Here is a 10,223-nt window from a genome sequence, read left to right as displayed (position 1 = left end):
TCCTGCATTATTTACGATGGTGTTTATAAGGGTCCAAATGCATTATTATGTTTTAAATTTATCTTTCTTCATTATCAGTGCCTACCTGAATTTTGTTATGATCAAGGTATGTTATTTAATTATATCAATTATTTAAACTTACAAACTTTCTTAAGTGAACCAGACTGCTTTCCAATTATATAAATATCTTTTGTATGCTAAAAATTATTCAGTTGTTCATTTGTAAATATATAAACATGTTAGATTAATTATGCTGCTTAAACTCAGTCACTAAAGAAATATTTATTGGTACTATCTATCTCATGAGCCTTGGTCTTTATGCTTGGGAAATGTGAATGAAGAAAACAGACAAAGCTCTCAGCTCTCAGTGAGTTAAATTCTATAAAGAAATGTAACGAATAATCAACAAACTCAATAACTAAATGTAAATTAGAGATGATAAATTGCATGAAGGAACAATGAGGTAATGGGTATCATTAGTACCACCTAACCTTTACTATATAACCTGGTTAAGGTTGGCCTCATTGAAAGACCATACAGCTGGGTGATAAAGTAGTTTTCAGTTTGGGGCCATTAAAATAAAGCTTCTTTGAAACACTCTTGCATGAATCTACTCTGAAATAGCATTGTTTTGGGTAACGTCCTGAAAGTAGAACTGCTGGATCATAGGGTAATAAATGGTTAAAATGTTTCCTAAAGATGCAGTAATTTTTACACACATACACACAAACAAGCTATACAATTTCCAGTTGCTTCACATCTTTATCACTTTTGCAGTTTTGTTGAGTGTAAGGTAGTATTTGATCATGCTCTTTTTTGTTGTTGTTTATATATGTGTTTTATTATTATTTTTTTAATAGTTTCCCCATACAATTTTTTTCTACTGTACAGAGAGTGACCCAGTTACACATACATGTACACAATCTATTTTTGCACATTATCATGTTCCATCATAAGTGACTAGACAATTGGATTAGAAAGATGTTGTGTATATATACACAATGGAATACTACTCATCCATACAAAAGAATGAAATAATGCCATTTGCAGCAACATGGATGGAACTAGAGACTCTCATCCTGAGTGAAGTAAGTAGAAAGAGAAAGACAAATACCATATGATGTCACTTATATCTGGAACCTGATATACAGCACAAAGGAACCTTTCCACAGAAAAGAAAATCATGGACTTGCAGAAAAGACTTGTGGTTAATCATGCTCTTAATTTATGTTGCCTGATGTCTAATCATGTTGAGTAATTTTGTATGTGCTTATTGGCCAATTGTATTTTTGATGATACATCTGTTAAAATGCTGCTTATTATTTAACTGCATTATTTTTGATATTATTGACTTTAAAGTATTCCAAGCATATGCTAAAAATCAGTATAACTATCTATGCTAAATCTTTAACAAATATATTCTCTAGAAATAATTTTATTCCAGTAATGGCTTGTGTTTAAAATTGTTCAAATGTTGCAGTCCTCATGGTTATTTTATAGTTAAATTAACCTCAAATAATTTTTGTCTATAGAATTTGCTTTGTTTTCATCTTTGTGGGCTTCCAATTATGCCAGCACAATTGTTGAAAAGGATTTCTATCCCCATAGGATTCATTATGTGCCCTTCCTAAAAATCAGCTGGTTATTAAAGTAAGGATCTACATTTGGTTCTCTGGCCTACTAATATATTTATCAGTCTTGATGCTAATACCACTCTGTCTTTATTAATACAGTTTTATTTATTTATTCTCATTTTGTGGCCACACCAATGGCATATGGAAGTTCCCCAGCTAGGGAGTGAATCAGAGCTACAGCTGCAACCTATGCAGCAGCTGCAGTAACACCTGATCCTTTAACCCACTGCACCAGGAATTGAGCCTGCACCTCAGCTGTGACCCAAGTTGCTGCAGTCAGGTTCTTAATCCACTATGCCATAGCAGGAACTCCTAATATAGTTTTTTATAACAGGACCTGAAGTCAGCATAAGTCTTCTAAGTTTGTCTTAGTACTATTCCTACTGCAATGTTCCTCTTTATCTCAGGAACTACTCTTTTTGGAATTAAAATGTATCTGCTAATAATATAGCTATCATTTTTGTTCTTTTGGTTCGTATATCATTTTCTTTCTTTTTATTTTTGAAACATCTATTCTTTATATTTAAAAGGCATTTATCACACACAGCCTATACTTTGAACTTTCTTTTATGTCCATTTTGACAATTTTGTTAACATTAAATGCAATTATTGATATGGTTGTACTTATACTACCATTTTAAAATTTCCTTTTTTCTGCCCTCTATTTTTTTGGTTTGTTTGTTTCTGCTCCGTTTCTGTCTCTTTTGTGATTATTACCAATATGTTTTGAAGTTTCTTCTAAGTTTTTTTTCTTTTTTTTTTTGTCTTTTTGTCCTTTTTAGGGTCGCACCTGCGGCATATGGAGGTTCCCAGGCTAGAGGTCTAACCGGAGCTGTAGCTGAGCCGCATCTATGACCTACAGCACAGCTCATGGCAACTCCAGATCCTTAGCCCACTGAGCGAGGCCAGGGATCAAACCTGCAACCTCATGGTTCCTAGTCAGATTCGTTTCTGCTGCACCACGACGGGAACTCCCTCAGTTTGTTTTTTAGCTACACCTATTTACTGCTTCTTCCTTTTTCCTTCTCCCTTCCCCCTTTTCCTGGTTCTTTCTCTCCTTCCTCTCCTGCCTTGTTGCCCTAGAAATTATAATGGGCATCCTTAGCTTTTCATAATATATCTATAGGAAAATTTCTCTGCTTTATGTGAACTATATGTGCTCTGGCACTCTACAGGCCCATTTTCCAATCTTACTGCCCTTTATGCCACTTACATGTATCACACCCGTACGTATATTATGCTATTACATTTGCTTTGAAAGAATATATGAATTTTATTGGAACTAAGAGAAAAAAAAAACAAATATTTTCTATTTACCACAATTACTCTTTCTGATGCTCTTTGTTCATTACAGAAAACTGGATTTTTCCTCAGGTATAATTTCCCTTTATCTGAAGAATGTCTTCAGCATTCATTAAAATGCACATCTGCTGGTGATGGATTTTCTTTGATTTCTTTCTAACCAGAAAATGTCTTTTCCCTTAATTTTTGGTTGATATTTGGCTCCAACCTTAGTTCTTTATCTTTTTTCCCCCTTCATTAGGCTCATTGTTGTGGGTTTCATGCTCGTATCTTGTCGGAATCAATCAAAAACTTGAGCAGAAATTATAAGCAGACTGTGTGCTCAACATCTATGACTTTCCTTGTCAATATCTACCCACTCACTTTTGATGGAGTGTCTTTACCTTAGCTCTGTCTTCTGTTAGACCAGAAGGCTGTGAAATATCAGGGTTTTATCTGTTCCATACGGTGCTATAGCTGAGGACTAACCTCAGGCTAGAAATCAATGGAAAACAGAAATCCAACCTATGTCAATCCTGTGTTCCAATATTTCTTTATATAAGAGCTTTATTAAGATACAGTGTAATTCATTATCCATGGTGTTCACCCTTTTAACGTACCTAAATCAGTGGCTTCCAGTGTACTGAGAGTTGTGCAATCATCACCATCAAAATTCAGAATATTTTCACTACAAAAAGAAAACCTGTACTTATTAATACTCATTCTTCATCCACCTTTCTTTGAAATTTTGACAGCCTTCCAGAAATTGGCAGTTTCAGTCCACTCTCCAAAAATCTTAAAGTTGTTCTAAGCGTATTTAATCTAGATTTTGAGTTACTCTATAAGGGAATGCCAAACAGTTAGGCATTTATTAACCAATATCAGCAGTTGAAGTGTGCTCTATGTCAATTTTTGTTTTGTAAATATTTAAAGCAATCATGTAGAAAACATACAAGTTTATACTGTTCTTTCTTTCTGTTGAGTTACTTTTTGCTTACCTTGTGGCTTCACCCAATATTAATAACATTTGGTGTATAGAAGCAAAGGTTACATTAATATAGACATTGAAGCCTTACTTGTGTTTATATCTGCCTAGAATATCCAATTAAATGTTTACATTTCCAACCTTTAAGGATTCTTATCTTTAGGTGTGTGTACATGTTATAGCCAAAACAGCTTGATTTTATTTTCCATAAAATAATTTTTATTTTTCTAGATCCTGCTTAGTCCATTTGCAGTTGTAGTGCTTATTAGCATACTTGGGGTTGTTTCCATCACCTTAATATTTTTGATTTTGTGCAACTTCTATTTGTCTAATTCCTTATTTTATAATGAATTCCCAAGAAATAGCAACAACAACAACAACAACAAAAGACAAAAAAAAAAAAAATGAATTATATTTTGAATTTGGGGGTTTAATTTGTTTTTATTCAAATTTTTATTTTTCTTGGAAATTTATACTCCTCATTTGAAATTTAAACCACATTCTTCTTTCTTGTTATTATTATTTTTTTAATATTTATTTCCCCAATACAATTTTTTTTCTACTGTACAGAATGGTGACCCAGTTACACATACATACATGTACACATTCTATTTTCTCATACTATCATGCTCCATCGTAAGTGACTAGACATAGGTCCCAGTGCTACACAGCAGGATCCCATTGCTAACCCACTCCAAAGGAAATAATTTATATCTATTAACCCCAAGCTTCCAATCCATCCCACTCCCTCCCCCTCCCCCTTGGCAACCACAAGTCTATTCTCCAAGTCCATGATTTTCTTTTCTGTGGGAAGGTTCATTTGTTCCCTATATTAGATTTCAGATATAAGTGATATCATATGGTATTTGTCTTTCTCTTTCTGGCATTTCACTCAGGATGAGCGTCTCTAGTTCCATCCATGTTGCTGCAAATGGCATTATGTCATTCCTTTTGATGGCTGAGCAGTAGTCCATTGTGTATATATACCACATATTCCTGATCCAATCATCTCTCAATGGACATTTGGGTTGTTTCCATGTCTTGGCTATCGTGAATAGTGCTGCAATGAACATGCGGATGCATGTGTCTTTTTTGAGGAAAGTTTTGTCTGGATATATGCCCAATAGTGGGATTGCTGGGTCGTATGGTAGTTCTATGTATAGATTTCTAAGGTACCTCCATACTGTTCTCCATAGTGGTTGCACCAGCTTACATTCCCACCAACAGTGCACAAGGATTCCCTTTTCTCTACACCCCCCTCCAGCATTTGTTATTTGTGGACGTATTAATGGTGGCCATTCTGACTGGTGTGAGGTGGTACCTCGTGGTAGTTTTGATTTGCATTTCTCTAATAATCAGAGATGTTGAACATTTTTTCATGTGCTTGTTGGCCATCTGTACATCTTCCTTGGAAAAATGTCTGTTCAGGTCTTTTGCCCATTTTTCAGTCTTGGGTTGTTGGCTTTTTTGCTGTTGAGTTGTATAAGTAGCTTGTATAGTCTAGAGATTAAGCCCTTGTCAGTTGCATCAATTGAAACTATTTTCTCCCATTCTGTAGGTTGTCTTTTTATTTTCTTTTTGGTTTCCTTTGCTGTGAAAAGCTTGTCAGTTTGATTAGGTCCCTTTGGTTTACTTTTGCTCCTATTTCTATTGCTTTGGGTGACTGCCCTGAGAAAATATTTGTAAGGTTGATGTCAGAGAATGTTTTGCCTATGTTCTCTTCCAGGAGTTTGATGGTGTCGTGTCTTATATTTAAGTCTTTTAAGCCATTTTGAGTTTGTTTTGGTGCATGGTGTGAGGATGTGTTCTAATTTCATTGCTTTGCATGCAGCTGTCCAGGTTTCCCAGCAATACTTGCTGAATAGAATTTCTTTTTCCCATTTTAAGTTCTTGCCTCCTTTGTCAAAGATTAATTGACCATAGGTGTCTGGGTTTATTTCTGGGTTCTCTGTTCTGTTCCATTGGTCTATATGTCTGTTTTGATACCAATACCACATTGTCTTGATGACTGTGGCTTTGTAATATTGCCTGAAGTCTGGGAGAGTTATGCCTCCTGCTTGGCTTTTGTTTCTCAGGATTGCTTTGGCAATTCTGGATTTTTTTGTGGTTCCATATAAATGTTTGGATTGTTTGTTCTAGTTCTGTGAAAAATGTCCTGGGTAATTTGATTGGGATTGCATTGAATCTGTAGATTGCTTTGGGTAGTATGGTCATTTTTACTTTTCTTTGTGAGGTTTAAATTTGAAATTTTGCCAAGAATTTTAAACAAATATAAAACTTCCAGATTATATAAACAAATTATCTCTTACACAGTGAGTCATTTAAATAAATACAGATGCATGCTATTTCACTCCTCATTCCTTCTTGTATTTTAAATTATCTTTCAATGATTATGTTGCTTCACTCTGAAATGCATCCTTAAAAGCTGCTTCAGGAAATGTCTATCTGTGCTGTTTGCTCTCAGCTGGCATTTACTCTTCTTTCAATTTTTTTCCAACATGATAAGTGATATCTCATTTTCACTTTTTTCTGATTACTCATTAAAGCATGGTTTCAAATCAATATGGTTTCACATGAATTTTAGCTTGTTTTCTTTCATTGTAGAAGTCCTTTTTGTATTTGACTCCTTTCTGTCATCTCTGTGTCACTTGACTTTTCATAAATTTTTAATATTCCTCCCTTATTTTCAAACAATACAGTTATCTTCCCAGGTTGCCATATGTTTATCAGCCACATTCATTGTGTCCTTCAGTAAAAGGAAATTGTTCATTGTAACTAAACTTTTGCTGTGACAATTATAAAGAATTATTTATGAAGCCCTTTTGTACATCTATGTCACAGAATATCCTTCTACATTTTCTTTTCCTGATTTTCAAATTTAGGCCCTATTCTCTCATTAATATATATGCATTTCACTTCAGTATGTGGTATTCTGAAAGGATTTAGTGGATTTATTTCTTTGCATTTCCTCCTTATTCTTAGCATCATATACTAATAAATCTTTTTCTCCTATTGAATGATAAAATTTATACTATCACATATTTATAGCCAATGTTTTTTTTTCTTACTAGGTTATGTCAAGGATATGTCTATATTATTAATCTTGCTTGCCATTTGTTTGCCTTTCTCTTTAGTCACTAGCTGCATAGGTACAAAGGAGAGTTGCAACAGCCAGCAGGTAGTTATAAATTAATGTCCAATTTTTAAATTTTTATTTTCTTATTTATAAATTTGAACTGTTTTCAAATATTTTAAATAAGAATATACAATTTCGATCATAGAAATTAATTCCTTGAGTTATATTGTAACCATTTTCTTGTGTTGCCATTCAAGTTTGGGCATTCTTTATCATTTTAAATCATCCTAAGATACACTAAATTATTATCCCCCACGCAGACAAAATATGTGGTTACAAGTTTAGTCCATGGGATTATCTGGGGAAAAATGTTTTTATGTTCATTACATTTTAGAAATATGAGAGATTCACAGTGCACATTAAATACTGTTGCTGAATCAAGCAGAAATAAATGAATTTGTTTCATACAATACTTTCTAAATTTACCTAGAAACAAAAACAATGTGATGTCATACATAAAACATTCAATACAACTAATGAACCATGAGACATATTTCAGGGAAGGTACGAGGTTATCTTCCTCTTGTTAATGTGATCATATCGTCTATTTCTTGCAATTGTTCAGACTATATCAAAAGACCCCTTGTTCTAAGTAGACACAATGTCATTTGGAAGAAGACTGTTTTTCATCTCACTCAAGATACTAATATTTTTTAGTATGGTAAAAACAATGTATTTACCTTTACTATTTAAATGTAAGATTCTCAAAGTTGCCCTCTTTCCCCCGATAGTTACTTTAGATGATGTTAATAGAAAATTAAAAGATATGTAGTAGATAGGTTATTGAACTTATTAATAAGTGAATATGAATTTCATATATTTTCCTCTTAAAATATACTTCAAAGCCATATTTGCTATTTATTAAACTGAGCAATTATATTTAAAACATAAAATCAATGGACATAGAGCCACTGTGTATATATAAAAATATAGTGAAGTTAAAATATATTTAAAGTTCAAATAAATTTTATCCAAACCAAAGTAGTACCTAGTGGGTAATTAACTTTTATAAGAATTAATGGCTTTTTAAAAGAAAAGTACACTTTTAAAAAGCAAAATGTAGGTGGGAATGTTAATGAAAATGATCTCCTCATTGTATTATAAGCCAGAAAAAATTTGCATTTTATTTTTAGAGTTTGGAACATACTGATCTCTTTAAGTCTGTTAGAGGAGAGGGGTGTAGGAAGCGGGGGTGGGGTGGGGGTGGAGGAAGGTCAGAATGAATGGCAAATGAGGCTGTCATTGCTAAGTTGCATCAATGGAGAAAATGCCATGGGACATTATTCAACTAATCAGGGATAACATGAATGTCCTCATTCTGTCAGAAAGCCTGTACAAAAATGACCTCTCCTTTTATCAGGAACTGTAGGATACAACAGCTTGGCCGTTATTTATGTATAGATAAGGGGTGTTTTTTATTGTTCTTTCTTTTTCAGGGATACATCCTTACAGCTTTTTCTTATCAGCTAGTATTCTTCATGCCTGAATCATTCTGAATAAAACATTAATATAAATTATAAAGGTATCCTTATTATACTCTTTTTTTCACTAATAAATTTTAATGTTAGGTTTTAAGGCAATAGAATGGCACAAAACTTACTCTTTCAGTGAGTTTTTAAAGCAAATATAAGTACATATTATTGCAAAGCCTTAATGGCAAAACTAGCCAAAATTAGACGCAATTTAAAACCATGTCATGGGAGAACATATGAATCCAATATATTCCAGCTTATGGTAAAATCATCACTTTGTAAAGTCAATGTATAAAGTTCCCATTGATTTATATCAAATTATGAAATACCTCTTTCTCTATAGCATAGGTTAAAAAGTTTTGTCCTATTGTTAAATCAGATTTTGTAAACTTAAAACCTAAGTAAGCAGTTTTAGAGGGGAATTCTTATATTTTCTGTTATTAATTTTGAAAGATAGGAGAAATGTAAAGATGTTTTTAATTTTGAAAGATAGGAGAATGTAAAGATGTTTTTCATTTTGAAAGATAGGAGAAAGATCTGAACACAAATCCCATTACTGAATACTGTTGTGATATTTATTTTTGCACATATTAAAAACATTTTATTGAAAATGCATGATAAGGTAATGTTAACTGCTCATCAGGATCTGGTAAGGAAATATTTAATATTTATTGTCACTACATTTTCTTCCAAGTAACACCAAGATAATAAATGTTTTCCTATTTTCCTCTGAGTCTTAGGAAGGTAAAAAGCACATGAGAGATAAATTATTCTTTTAATTGTAACAGCTTTAGCCCAAAGCCTTTGAAGAAAACTCATGTTCAAAAGGGTTCTTTCCCCCTGAAGAACAGGAAAAGCAGAACCTCAGTCAAGGGTGGGGTTACTATGCTGCAAAATGTGCTTTCTCTAATGTTTTGTGACTAAATCTTAACATCACTAAGTAATAAAAGAAGTATTCAAAAGAAGGAAGTCTGGCACAGCTAAGTATTGTTTTAAGGGAAGACATCCATTCTATATTATATATAATTTTATGCATAATTTTTTTGAAGATGATTGCAAAGATTATGGCAGTGATTTGTGTCAGTGCCTTGATAGTGAGGAGGCACTGGAGGCTGACACTACTGCTAACCTTTCTTTGTTCTCATGCAGCTATTAGAGGCTGTGTCTTACTGGTTCTTTCTGTAGTTGGATAAAGGAAGTAGACATCACCTAACTTTAACATAGATGCCCCATTACATTTGATGCTATCAAGAGTCTACCTTGGTGTTCAGAGAATGGTTTTTTGAGCACAGACAGAATCCTTTTTTCAGTTATTTCCCATTAAATATAAATAATTATTAACAAACTAAAGTACAATGAATGGAGAAACTTTGTTTTTTATAAAGATTATGATAAAATTTTATTTATGTAATATAAATAAATGTGTGAGAGTCACAATGACAGTATTAGAATGGAAGAGTCCTGTGGCCATAAATCACATTTCTATTTTGTTAATTATTATATCCTCAGTACCTATTTCTAGAATAGTGTCTGAAAAAAATGTCAATAAAAATATGTTGATTGAAATTATAGCTGAATGAAATGGAAGAAACTAAAATTGGTTGAAAAAATTGTAGTAATAAAAAAACAAATATGTGCCTAATAAGGCCATCAATTTTTTCCTTAATTCCTACTACTCTTTATTTTAATGTTGTCCATTAGGTGATAACATTAGC

This window comes from Sus scrofa, chromosome 8, assembly GCF_054392235.1.
Source record: "Sus scrofa isolate SSC_HxYL_T2T_F1_AM1 chromosome 8, Sscrofa_HxYL_maternal_Yorkshire_Landrace_v2.0, whole genome shotgun sequence".
Taxonomy (NCBI): domain Eukaryota; kingdom Metazoa; phylum Chordata; class Mammalia; order Artiodactyla; family Suidae; genus Sus; species Sus scrofa.
This window is presented reverse-complemented; position numbering follows the sequence as displayed.